The sequence below is a fragment of the Mya arenaria genome, chromosome 17 (genome assembly GCF_026914265.1).
Source record: "Mya arenaria isolate MELC-2E11 chromosome 17, ASM2691426v1".
NCBI classification, from domain to species: Eukaryota; Metazoa; Mollusca; class Bivalvia; order Myida; family Myidae; genus Mya; species Mya arenaria.
This window is the reverse complement of record NC_069138.1, coordinates 17,678,517-17,693,593: the sequence shown is the minus strand read 5'-3', so window position 1 is coordinate 17,693,593 and position 15,077 is coordinate 17,678,517.

The following is a 15,077-nucleotide window of genomic DNA, read 5'->3' as shown; positions in this document are numbered from 1 at the left end:
TGAAAAAGGCCTTATTTTGAACATATCCGTTGTAACATTTTATTTTAACACCAACAATATTTAAAACCAACCCAACTGCTTTTGGGTAAATTTTACCCAAATTGTAGCACGCACATTACTTGTGACCATGCGGTACAAAGTTCAGTCGCTTAGCATGTCAAAGCAGCATCTCTTGAGATTGATTGGGTTATATCTTATTACTTATTTTTTGGTTGGACATTAAGTGCAAGCAAGTAACTTATTTCGTTAAATTACAAAACATATAATGGATCTGTTGATATATTGAAATCACTCCTGCGTAAAAAATAGTTTGTTTTCTTATGTTTTAAAGTAACATGGTTACGTCTTTGGTATCAAAAGAGTTTGACCAACTCTATTATCTTATAAACCCAACATGACTCTCAAGACCAACTCCAAAATGATATTGTATTGAAAGAGTTCGTGAATAATCTGGATTTGGCGGAAAGATCAGACCCTAGAAAAGGTTTCTCGGGGGACGTTCCAACGCCAGTCAGCTCTACTATAAAGCGGAGGGCAGTGAAAAGATCAAGTACGTGGACTTGGCTATAGCTTGTACCCTTGAGTCAACAAATACTGCCAGTATCCCGTGGACAACTCCACCATCATCACCAAAGACTTGACCGTTATTTCGGCTTCGCCAAAGTCAAAATATTACCATCCAGAGAACTGTATTAACACGTGTTGCCTTTGTGATCCAAAGACACTAACTCAAATTTTCACTGTGTAAGACATGTGTGAACGAGGGAAATCAAAGCCCTTGTACGTTTTCAGACAAAGACATGATGATGACGGGAACCTAGTGTACCCCTGAACTACAACCCGTGGTACTACTTAGATACAAAATCGTCCAAATCTACGCAGTGTTCCATTGGTAGAAAACGACACAATACGACCACGGTACTCACCAAGGGGGTCTTTTCACCAAATCCATAAATACATTTCTAAATTTGATTTTGATTTCTAAAACCAAAATGGATCAAAACAGAAACTGCCCTCAACATATATGTACAGCAATACTTCGCAAGACGCGGATCTCTTTGGACTGGCCGAAGATTGAAAAGAACTCGGGATTAACAGCTCTGACCAAGGAATGCCTCAACAGTTTTCGGGGTAAATTTGGTCAACGACTCAACATGACACAGAACATTTTTTTTTCACGAAGGAGAGGCAAACGAGTTCTTTCAGCTTTCATCCGATCCGATGAAACTCCCTCAAAATTTCCGAATTTTCACCGACAACATATTTCAGATGAAATGGTTTAAAATCAAAGTGCTGAAAGCACTGATGGACTAGGGCTTCATTCAGTGGAATGTTGACAACCATGTTCTAAGCATTGAAAAAAATCGGCTCACATCACAAGGGGACACTGTTTAATGGACTAGCTTAAACTTTAGACTAAATCGCTTGCAAGCTGCAAAGGAAATTTGAAAAATCTAGTTAAGTGTGTGTAGAGTGAGGGGGGGGGGGGGCTAAAGCGTTGAATCAGATAAAGTCATAGTTCTTTTGGATTTCTCAAAGTCGTTTAATCAGACTTGTACAAATTAATTTACGTGGTTGGCACACATACTTCTTTAATTTGATCAATTCCTTTTATATCAAAGGACTGTTATTTGCAGTTTCAGAGAAGATTTTCAATGATGTAATTATATACTATATAGAAAACCTGTCACCTCTTTTTCAGGGGAGCTTTAAACCACAGGGACATACTTTGAACAATCTTTATAAAAGAAATCTACATTGTACACCTATGTCAGACTGCATACACAATGCTATTAGGAAGTAGTTTTTATTTAAAAAGTGAAGAATTATTTTCTCCCTCTTAATTTGTGCTTGGTATTCAATTCATATAATATGTTACCATGTTAACTTGGTGCTGTTGATAAATATTAGGCACTGCCTTCTGTTTAATGCTATTCATATTACTGCTGCAGACTTTTGTACATAGCAAAGCAAGTTGAGAAGACTAAGATGAGATGCATATCGTTTTTAAAGTATGAAATATTGAAATGTCTTTTAAATACCTTGACCATCAAATTTCATAACATGGTGACAGCAGTTCATCACACTGCTAGTGAGAATGGAATACCAAACATAATTTTATTCTTTATTTTATACCCATCATCAATCCACATGCAATACATATCACAAAATACTTTAACCCATATTTCGCTCCAGTGCAATACGGCCATATACCACTCTTGTGACGTCACGTCATAACAAGTATGTTGCGCAATATTAAATTGACGTCATTAAACCAATGAGAGCATCCTTAAAATGAAATTTATTATGCAAAGATGTGGCTTCTAAGTCATCTAATCAGTAATGTATATAATAAAAGGGTTATTAGTACTGCGTTTTGGTCCGGATATGGCGGAATGTCATATTTGATTCTGGTAGTTTTTTTTGTAGATTTTGATTTTACTCGGCTTGTGCCTTGTGGTGTCCGAATCTGCAAAAATCTACTTGAGTCGAATACCACCTCCTGGATCAAAACGCATTACTTATAACCCTATTATGAACAAAACCTGTTACCCCGTGGACAGAGCATCTTTAACCCATAGGGCCATTGTAACTTTGAAAAATCATTGTAAAAGACAACTACATACATGTACAAGATGCTTAAGGAAGTACATTTAGTTTGGAAAAAAATAGAATTATTTTCTCCGTCTTAATTTGTATGCATTAGATAACTCAATAAATGCAGCAGCTGGCCATTCTTATATTGTCCTCTGTCACTGTCCTGATAGGGACATTAGGTTAAGCCCCATCCACACTGTATTTTCCGGGAAGACCTGGCACTGCGGGGCCACCTGAAAGGTAAAAACATGGCCCATTTCGGCGGCTATCCCCGGTATACCCCCGGATATGGGAGCCGTGGTTACAATTGACTGGTGCATAATGATACATAGTGATCCAATCTCATGCAAAGATGATTTCTGGTCTGACATCGCGAGGTAAGATATTCTTAAGCATAAAAAAGCATTGACAGCATTTGAGAAAGACTGTTGTGAGATTAAATCTTCATTACTTTACTATTCCACAACATTGGGTGATAAGGGATCTTTATTGAATATTTTGATTTTGTTCCCTATTAAAACGCCACAAGTCAACTGATTAATTAATACAAATTCAATTCTATCTCCACAATATTCGGCACTGCATTGTTAAATAAAACTCAAAAGTTACACTTGTAAATTTTTTAACCAAATTCCTTTCCCTCAAATATTTCACAAATTTATATTGATCTATCAACAACAATGCATCACCATACTGTATCTCTGACTGATTTTTGATTTTCATTTATGGCTAGAAAACAAAAAGTGAGCACAAAGCGTCTTCATAAAAAGAACTTGTAAAGTATGCAGCAGTCAATTGTAACCCCCCCCCCCCCCCCCCCCCCCAGGATTTCCATCCAGCCAATCCTCGGTAAAATCCCTGTCCTGCGAGAACGAACTGGTGGTAAAATCCCGTGAATAACCCCACACCCAGGGATCTAAGGTAAGAGCAATTTCCTGATATATTTTGAGGGAAGACAAAACCACCGCAATCACCCGACATTGCGAGGACACTAGTTCTGGCTTCCATAACTGTAATGTTGATATTTATTTTTTTGATGTTGTTTACAACACGTCCAAAAAGGTAATATTTAATGTGTTCGCTGAAGTTCTACGAGGACACCTTAAAGGTAAAAACACAGCCCTTTTCCCTGGTATATCCCAGAGGGGGCCGTGGTAACAATTGACTGGCGCATTATATAAGAGAGGAAATCAAAATTGAGCATGCAAGATTGTTTTATCAATGGCGATGGTTTATCACAATGTCATGTACTTACACTGAGAGTAGCTCCAAGATTTTTCTATGCACATAGGTAAACAATCATCTTATTCATAGATGCTGTGCACATATTCATACATTTGGCTTCATTTAGAATGAAACTTCATAAATAAGTATGCGCATATTTGATATTTTTTTATCTCCATTTCGCAAAATTGAAATCACATGATTTTTTCAAACGAACTTGTATTGCTTGAAAATTACCGTGTCAAATTAAAAATGCTACCCACGGTAAGATGAAAATAAATCCGTTTGATGGTGGTAATCATTCAATATGGCTTGATAAATTTCCTCAATAAAACGCTATGAAATTCACATCATCAGCATCCGGAAGTAGTGATAACATTCATGTCTGAATCATTCGGCCGCTCTGATCAGAGTAAATTTTGAGGTCAATAAGTAGACTGGTACCCTGATTTACTTTTCCTAAAAAATATAAAGTTATATAGGTACGCGGCATATGGTTTTTAGTTAACATTAATAGTATTTGAAAAATAAATACCAAAAATAATGTTGTATTTAAAAAAAGTGCTAAGTGCAATGCGATGATTAGTTAAAAAAAACTTTATAGCGAAAAGAAAATATCACGGAAACATGCAAATTATGTCGAAAAAAAGATCAGGGACCGACTTCGGAATACCAACATTGTATACAAAGGATAACAATACTTTTTTTAAACCAACTTTCCTGGTTGTTTTCTACTTAGACCGCACGCTTTATTCGCTTTTAATACGTATGAATTCACAAGACATTTCGAATGCGCGACGGGCACCGCGGTTAGCTGATACTGGTTTCTTTTCGGATAAAAGAGAAAGAGGGTACCAGTCTATCAATACAGAGCATTGACGGAAAAATTTCGAAGCGTACTTTTCCAATATGTTTATATTCTTATTGCATATAATCTGACCGTACTGGTATGCAAGAACATTTATGTAGTTAACCCGATTAACTCACTCGCTACGTATGCATTTCTTGTGCTTCATTAAAAGAACATACAGTTAGCTTGAATTATTAGGAAAACTATTTTTATTGGATGTTTTCATTGTAATCAGTTCTGGTACTACTTTGATTATTCAAATTCGCTAACGGCAATCCAATCAAAATACAGCGTATGAATACATTACGTCAGTGAACCCTCAGATGCGGCTTGAGAATGCAGATAGCGCGTTTACGGCAATGAACTAGGCCACAAGTGCCCTAGTCCAAAAACGGAATGCCAACTAGAATCAACAAAACCAATATCCACCTTGTGATGTTTACAACATGCTGGGCCAGACTCAATCTCTAAAGTCGGTTACAACAATAAGTCAGGCGCGCGTTATACTTCGACACTGATAGCGTCAACATGAAGAGTAAACAGGCGAGCGAATGAAGATAAACATATATCCTATCATATGGTGTACACAAATCGTCGAAGGTATGACAATTTTGATATTGTACCTTATGGTAACAGAAAGTAATAAACCATGTTTTGACCTTTGATTCACATTAGTAATAGTTATATTCAATTTAAATAAGTTATGTACGTGAAAGGTTTTTTATATGACTTTGTCATGTATTGTACTGATACTGAATAAGCGTTGGTTAACCTGTTTGCAAATATCATATTTGACATTGTTGTATTGTTGCATGTGTTGTTGTAAATTAAAGAACAATTATAATCTGGTTTATTAGGTTATTCAATGACCATAAACTATTATAAGGGTCAGTTACCAAGTACTTAAGTATCACAACACAATTAAACATTGTCGAGTATACATCTTAACTTGAATTACTTGACGTCCCTTCGAGATGCGAGGGGGCGAAGCCAGATGTTTCAAACTATAACCTCTGTTATGCTATATGTGAGATAGCAAAACGTATTGTGGTCAGTAAATTCATTCCTTTGAGGCGAGATGTACACATCTTTTGATAGAAATAGATTGGTTCTAAGGAGTTTTGCCTCAGCTAGAGACTAGAATGAAACAAGTACTGAAGAGACATGATACGTTGATGCCTATCCTATTACTGAATGTGTACGTCAAACAGACAATCGTTGATGACGATTTCCACTTAACCCAGAACAATGGAAAGTTTATAAGAGAGAGCACATAGTCATGTATGATTTATCATGAGTCAGTGTCCAGATTGTCACCGTCATTTCTCTAGGAAAGTCAACATGTTACGTCATAGAGAAAACATACATGAAAAAATTATTGAAGCGTATCAGCTGCCGGCGCCGTCCAATCACACCACATTATAGCCGTCGCCGCCGCAGCCGCCGCCCAATAATACCACATTGTCGCCTCCGCCACCAAGTAACAGCAATATACAACCTCACTCACTGACCAATGAAACACCTTTACTTTTGTTCCAATCGTGTTCTAGTATGACTGTAGCGGAGCCAACCGGATGTGGTAAAGGCTTGTTGGTGTATCGATTAATACCGTATTTCGATACAATGTATGGGAGAGAACCATTCAGAAAGAGTATGTAGTTTTACTGGATGTGGCAGACTCTCTGCGATGAGGTTTTGAACTTCATCAATGACTTTCGACACAAGATGAGTTGGAATAGTTTAGGAGCGGCAAAAATTGTTTTATAATAATAGACGACCACATATATCAGGTGGTAGAGATTTAAGAAATACAGATGTTATTTACACGAGGGTGTCACCATCGACGCCTAAGTATCATCTAACTGTCTCAGAATCTGTTTAAAAGGGAAAACCAGCAAGATCAATTGCTTTATATAGTTGGTACGCTTCAAAAAAACATTCAGAGCATTCACAGATCATGACGCTGGGGCGTCAATTGTTTCCCGGTAATGCCAATGCGTTAGTGAACGTTTATTAAGACGCTTCAAATAACAGCTATGGTCATATAGTTTTGGATTTATCGCCAAAGGTTGAGGACATGTACAGAAAGAGAACAAACGTGTAACCACACGAGAACCCCATTTTACACGGGGTTATAAGGGGAAGAGGTCATTAAAGATGAGTTTTCTCGTCAAAAGATATAGTAGCGACTTAATGAATACCATATCAATATTAATATGAAAAACTACAGAAACAAGCACAGTAGTCAAAACATAAACTCCGTTTAATGCCACAAGATCAACGCTAAAGACATAGAACACAAACAACAATCACAAACCAGGTATATGAAACAAGAGCATAAAACTCCACAAACAACCCATCACATATATACTATAAAAAAAACTAGGGGTGTTTATCAAACAAGGGGTGTTTATCAAAACGACACAGAAAAGAATTGCTGGATGTCATTAGCAACAACCAGCTGAGACCGTTGACCCTAATAGTGGTGAAATTGCTCCAAAGTATACTCCCTATAACACCATCTTATAAAGCGTAGCTCAAGAAACACAGAAACATTATTCAACATATTGGCAATATGAAGATCAGTAGTAAGAAAATGAAAGAATATAAAATACATGAAAAAACTGTAGAAAAAATCTCAGTAGCCGAAAGTTTAAAACATGAACCCCATTTAATGACACAGGGTAATAATCACAAACCAGAAACATGGAACAACAACTCAAAACTCCATTAACAACACAGTACATATATACAAGTTGTGTGTGTTTAACAATTGCACACCTTTTGGAGTCACACAATTTAACGAGGGACTGAAAAAACTACATTTACTATCCACTTTGATTGTTCATCGAGTATCTATAGCAAGACCTCCGGGTTTACCAATAGAAAGAAAAGACAACAAAGAAAAATAGATAAGTGTATGAACTGGAAAGACTATCTAGCACAGCATCTACTTCAATCCCAACCATCCTGCCAGTTTTGCGGGACCAGGCAAGCTTTATGAAGTCGTGAAATCGGAAGCAAAATTTAAATTAGGGCGATAAATAATCAGGAAATGGATATAAGAACAGGAAGCGTATTCCCTCACAAGAGGGGCGAGAAGTTGTCAAAACTCGAAACTAAAACGGGTGTGGAAGTGATTAGGGCGTTAGAGGATACATTAAAAGGGGCGTAGGCAGAAAATACAGTTGTCCAAGAATTTCAAGGACTTAATATACACAATATTGTTAAACAAAATGAAAACAAACCCACCTACGCGAAACGGGTCATCAAAATCATTTAACACAAACTGTTAAGGCGCATGTTGAAAACGGTAACCGAAGAATACATTGATTACTATGAATATTAATAAAAATAGAAGTAGTAATAAAAATAATAATACTAGTAATAATAATTAACAGAATTAAATGTAGATGTTTGTCGAATAAAACCTGGAATATTACTCCATGCATCATTTGATAAGTACGAAAATGATTTCTTACCATAATCAACTACATCGTATCTTTGATTTTTTTTGCATTAGGTGCTCTGAATTGTATTCATCCGTCTGCAGATAGAGTTGGGATCTCTAATCACAGAAGTACTTGGGGTTTACCTATAATTTTATTATGTTTTGTTTTATTGTTAAGCTCCCTCAAGTTAATACATACTTTGATAAGATTTACCTTTTGCGTTTTATCTTTATTTAGTATTGTTGGGATAAGAGTGAGGTTTGTGCACTTAAACTTAAACATACCTAGTTTTTTATATATATTGTATATATGCACTGTGCTGCTTGTGGAGTTTTGTGCTGTTCTTCTATGTTTCTTGTTTTTGATTTTATGTTCTATGTCTTTGGCGTTTACCCAGTGCCATTAAACTGGATTTATGTTTAAACTGTTTGCTACTGAGCTTGTTTCTGTAGCTTTTCGCATAAATATTGACTGACATGAATGATTGATGAATGTAATTTATGCTTGTCTTGAAAACTTCTTAATAGATTTGTAATTGGTTTTCAAACGCCTTGGAAACTGAAAGAAGAATTGATATAGGTCTATAATTTTTAAGATCATGTCTAAGCCTTTGTGTATTGGAATATTACAATTATCTTTTAGTTGATCTGGAAATACTCCACTCGAAATACTGTTGTTAATAATAAATAGAAGTTACAGGTCTAATTATAACATCTCCAGAGTATATGAGAATCTTTGGTCCTATTTTGTCAAGCCCAGATGCCCTTGTATCATCTGATGATTTGCTGATAACTTTGCGAACTTCAAGGGTAGAAATGAAGTCCAAACAGTACGTTTTTTCCACGTCGGAGGCGTGTTTGATCGAAAATATTCCCTAAAGTGTACGGGAGAACTTTTTAAACGGCTACTATCGAGGCTTCGGATTGTGGGACAATATATGTGATCTTTTATATACCCGCGTGACAAGCGGTAAAAATCGATGAAAAGGTCGAATTTCATATTGAAAAAGAACTAAATCAACGAACACGTCAGAACCAAAAGGAGGTACTAGTCCGTTGGATTCATTGGCAGATGAAATACAATTGGTGGATTTCAGAAAAAAATGTAAAATACTTAAGACTATAAGGAGGGACTGATGTACATATCAAAGCATTTACCATGAACACCGAAGCTCTTATTCTGGGATGTTTAGAGGATGGGGGGAAATGGTTAAACATACCTTAAATGTAATGAAAGGGATGGGTGTTGCTTTCAGTCTGTATCGTACAAGGTATTGCTATGATCAGTGACACATATCAGGAATTAACTTGAATTACATCAATGTATCACTTTGAAACAATTAACACCACTAGATGAACCCATTTCTTAAGCACGTACCGACTGGATAACGTTAAAATCGTATAAGGGACAGACAGTCATGAACATTATGGAAAACGCTTTCTGTTCCTATTCCTGGTCCAGTAGAGACTCTCAAGAACAACATCCTGACAATATTTCTACAGACTTAAGATAGAAATACCGAAGGTTTTTACGTTAGATGGACAGTGCGAATGCGCCTTAGTATAAATAGAACCTAATTTAGATGCGGACACACTGTACGTGTGTGGCGACCTATGGAAAGAATGGTATGTAGAAAACACGAAAAACAAAAGCGGCAAAGTCTGACCTCAAAGAAGAAAAATATTATAAGTGCAAGCCTGTGACAAGAAAGATCATGACTTGAACTAAGCGTGCTACAAAATTGAAAAGAAAGACTATTAAACGTACTTATCCTTGAAAGATCAACCCTTATAATGGAAGACAAAACAATTTGGTTGTATTTCAAGAACATGAATCCAAGGTTGGTTCTCATAAAACGAAATTGCTTTCCTTAAGACCTATACATCTTCTGACCAAAGGTGCTGCTATTGAATTCAACGTACTGTGTACATCATCGTCCTTTATCGATCTGGCTAATACGTTACTCCACATCCAATTCAACATAGTGAAGGCCGATGGGACAAGTTGAGAAAAAGAAGAAAGAGAAGGTATTGACAAATATAATTTTACACCAGAAGGGGGAGGTCACTCTATGTTCAGGTCAGACCCAGTATGTCCCTATTTGTGTCTACTAAGGCGACAAGCAAAAGACGGGGTCTGTATATGCTCAGCTCAGGCCACGTGTGTCCCTATAAATGTCTATTCTAAGGCGACAAACAGTAGACGGGGTCAATGAATGTTCAGCTCAGGACCATGCCCCTTTTAGTGCCTACAAGGGTGACAGCCTGTAGACGGAGGTCACTATATGTTCAGGACAAATATATTCCTGTAAGTGTCTACCAGTGCGACAACCAGTAGACAATGGTTCAGTTCTATGTACAGTAAAGGCCTAGTATGTCCCCTAGTGTATTGATAAGGCGACAGCCAGTAGGCGGAGGTCACTAGTATAAGTTTAGCTCAGTTCAAGTATGTCCCTATGGTGTGCCTACTTGGGCAATAGCCACTCGAGGGGGGGGGGGGGGTCATTTAATGTGCATCACAGGCCCAGTTCGTCCCTTTAAGTGTCTACGAAGTGGCCAAGCAGTAAACAGAGGTCTCTATGTATTCAGCTCAGACCCAGTATGCCCCTATTAGTGTTAATCAGGAGGAGAATCAGAAGACTTAGTTCACTGAAATTCAGCGATGTGAATGACATGGTGACAGAAGGGCTGAACTCATTTTGGGCTTTTATAGGATCTCAATTTGGGTTTAGAGGGGCAACACCCTTTCTCCGAAGCAAAACAGGATTTTATTCGCCTTTTGGGGGGGTTGTCCTAGCTTCAATTACAAACAAACTGTGGAGGGTTATCATTTACAACAAATGACGAAACAACCAAATTTATTTGCAGAGCAACAGCTCAATATATCATATAAAACTTTGCATACAATCACATATTAATCACAGCATGGATGCCATGATTGTTATCAATATCCATCTTTTCTTCCATTGATTGATGTTGATTTTATTTTCATGTATATGTTCTTTTTGCTAGTTTTGTATGTTCAACAGAGGAACATTGTTCAACATGGGCTATTTTATCGCGCGATCCGTTTGTGAATTAGCGAGCACAAACCACTCTCTTTGCATTTTCGTGCGGATGTTACACGTAACAACCTTTTTTCGACCGCATAAGGATATTTTCATTTGCAAAATATCAAAGAGAGAAATAAAAATCATTTATTTACATAAAAAATCCTTACTTATCGTCTGTTTTTACAATTTAAATCCAAAATTATTATATGATACAAAACTATAATTCGGATATGAATTTAAAACTTGAAAAAGTACTCTTTGGCATATGTTCGGCCATATTTTACAGAGATTCTGTACTTGAAAAATGAACACCAATATACTCAAAACCCTTTGCAAGATCTAGTTTTTACATAATATTAATTCTCATGCCTTGATAATTGTCAACCATTCTTAAAGACCATAACTTTCGTTTTGTCTTTATTGACAACAAGCTTGCACTCATTGCGAGTGTCCTGTAGAATATTTAACTGCCCTTGCAGGACTACAACAGTGTCAGATATACATGCAATATCGTTGCAAACATAATCAAAAACATTTTCAGTAATATCAGAGAAAAGTTGTATACCTCTAACATTGTTGTTTAAAAAGATACTTCATAAGTCATTTACAATCTAGGCACACAATTGTAACGTCCGCTGTAAGGCGGCGGATGTGCGTTCAAGTATAACATTCCGTTACAGATGGAAGTACGTTCATAGTACGTATGTTTACTTGGTTGGTAATATGCAAATTAGCAAAGCCCGGGTTCTGAGTGGATAGAGAATTCAGTCTATATGAAGACCAGTGGAACCCTTCTGGGTCGACCATGCTTTTCTCTGATGGGATCTGCTAGCCTTGTTAGGCTCGCACGTTACAAATGGTAGCAGCGATGGGATAATGACAACTGCCGGACCGGAGTTCCCTTACCCATGTGTTTCCCAGTCCAAGACTCGGGTCGAGTCTTCTCGGTAGGGAAAGTAATGTAACGGGCCGATGTGCGATATAATAATGAAACGGTCCGCTGTAGGCGGCGGATGTGCGTTCAACGTATAACATTCCGTTATAGACGGAAGTACGTTCATAGTACGTTTGTTTAAATGGTTGGTTATATGCAAAGTAGCAAAGCCCGGGTTCTGTGTGGATTGAGAATTTACTGTTTATAAAGACCAGCGGACCCCTTCAGGGGCGAGTATGCTTTTCCCTGAAGGGATCTGTTGGTGTTTGTTGACGTCGCACGTTACAGTATATTCCTTGTTATTGTTTTGAGATACAATTGTACCAATATGAAGATGCATACATCTGTATATATCTTTACATATTGAATATTTCCAGTTAATCCCACTTAAATTTGTTTCTACTGTCTAAATCAACAATGAAGATTTCCGCGGTGTTAAATGATCGATTCAATTTGCCATTCTGCTACAAAAGTTTATTCACTTTTTGTTTACGTTCTTCGTATTCTTTCTGCAAGACGCCATTGTTCAGTTAATTAATGATATAATTCAAAACTTTACGAACTACTTCTACTGATGTACCGGCATACATACATCCGAAGTTGTTTTCGATAAAAATGGCCGAGAAATTCCGAATGGCCATTGTTGTGGCTTTGCATTCGGAACTCCTCGGCCATTTTTATCTAAAACAAGCTCGGATGTATGCCGGGACATCAGTTGAAGTAGTTCGTATTTTTTTAAATTATATCATTAATTAAAAGTAGCAGTTTAGCTTATATTTGTTGATCTAAGTTAAAACTGATTGCTAATAAAGTATTTTATTTTATCGCAAACTTATTAAGATTACCAAGAGTTAAGTCATAAACTTTAACTTTAAAATTAAATAACTACGCGATCTACTTGCAGAGGACACACCAATTTCTGAGTATGTAAATCGTCCATATACATGCGATGTTGTTGTCGATAAAAATGGCCGAGGAGCTCCGAATGGTGGCTTCGCAGTGTAACAGTGATTTGATTGAACTAGATGGAATGATTCCACCAATGAGAAGATATGAATGAATGACGATTAGTCTAGTTGTATATCTCGGTTCTAAAAAGAACCCGTGCACTAACCGGTAAATATACGGGATCTCAGGGACTCGGAAGTCAACCCATCGCCCCAATTCTTCGGATTTACGCGATTAAAAGAAATGGTCACTGAAGCCAACGGATCCGCGTAAATTCGCGAATCCGCGGACAGCTCACATCCCTGCAGTAAGTCTATATGTACAGCTCAGATCAAGTATGTCCCTATTGTGTGCATATAAGTGCGACAGCCAGTAGACAGAGGACACCATATGTTCAGCTCAGGCAAGGCCCCTGTTTTGTTTGCCTACTAGGGCGACAGCCAGTAGACGGAGGTCACTATATGTTCAGCTCAAGCCATGTCCCTATTTCTGTCTACTTAGGCGAAACCCAGTCGACTGGTGTCGTGATATGTTCAGCTCAGGCCCTGTATGTCCCTATAATGGTGTCTACTAAGGACAAACCAGTAGACTGGGGCAACTATGTATTCAGCTCAGACCCAGTATGTCTCTATTACTGTTTACTAAAGCGACTACCAGTAGACGAACGGTCACTGTATGTTCAGCTCAGGCTCAGTATGTCACTGTTTGTTCAGCTAAGCCCCAGCATGTCCCTATAAGTGTCTACTTAGACGAAATCCAGTATACGGGGGTCACTATATGTTCACCTCAGACCAAGTATGTCCTTTGAATGTCCAGCTTAAGCCCAGTATGTCCCTCTTACTTTCCACTTGGGCGACAACCAATAGAGGAGTGGTCACTGTTTGTTCAGCTCTGGCCCTATATGTCACTACAACTCTCTACTAAAGCCACAGCCAGTAGATGGCTGGTCACTGTAGGTTCAGCTCTGGCCCTGTATGACCTTATTAGTGTCTACTAAGGCCACAACCAGTAGACAAGGGTCACTGTATGTCTGAGCTCAGGCCCTGACGACGTCATTATTACTATCTACTAAAGCTGCAACCAGTAGACTGCGGTCAGTGTATGTTCAGGTCTTGCCCTGTATGACCCCTTTTAGTGTTTACTGAGGCCACAACTAGTAGATGGGTGGTCACTGTATGTTCAGCTCAGGCCCAGTTTGTTCCATTTACTGTCTTCTCATGCTACAACCAGCAGACAGGGATAATTATGTTCAACCCCGGTCCAGTATGTCCCTATTACTGTCCTCTTAAGGCCACAACCAGTATACGGGTTGTCACTGCATGTTTAGTTCAGGTTTAGTATGTCCATATTTCTGTCTTCTAAGTTGACAACCAGTAAATGGTGGTCAGTATTTGTTCAGCTCTGGCCCAGTATGTCCCTATTACTGTCTACTAGGACGACAGCAAGTAGACAGGGGTCACTGTATGTTAAGCTCATGCCAAGCATGTCCCTATTAGTGTTAACCTATGCGGCAGCCATTAGACGAGGGTCAGTGTATGTTAAAGTCAGGCCGAGTATGTCCCTATTGTGTGCCTACTAGGGCGACAACCAGTAGATGCGGGTCGCATTGTGTTTAGATCAGGCCCCAATTTCTCGAAACTTATTAAGCTTAACAGGCTTAAGTCCCTTATTTCAATTAGGCAAAAAACATACTGAAAATGGATTTTGATAAATAAATAATGGTTTATTCTGATAATAATTCAGATTATTTCCTCATAATTTTCAAAATTTCTTGTAGAAGTAAATTTAACACATTTTATAGAACAACAAAAATAGTGAGATTAACTTAATCCTGTTATAAGGGACTTAAGAAGTTTCGAGAAATTGGGGCCCGACCTTTTATGTCTTTCTTGAGAACCTACTAGGGCAACAACCAGTAGACGGGGTAACTGTATGTTCAGCTCTAGCACTGTATGTCCCTATTACTGTCTTCTAAGGGTACAACCAGTAGAGGGGAGGTCACTGTATGTTCAGTTCAGG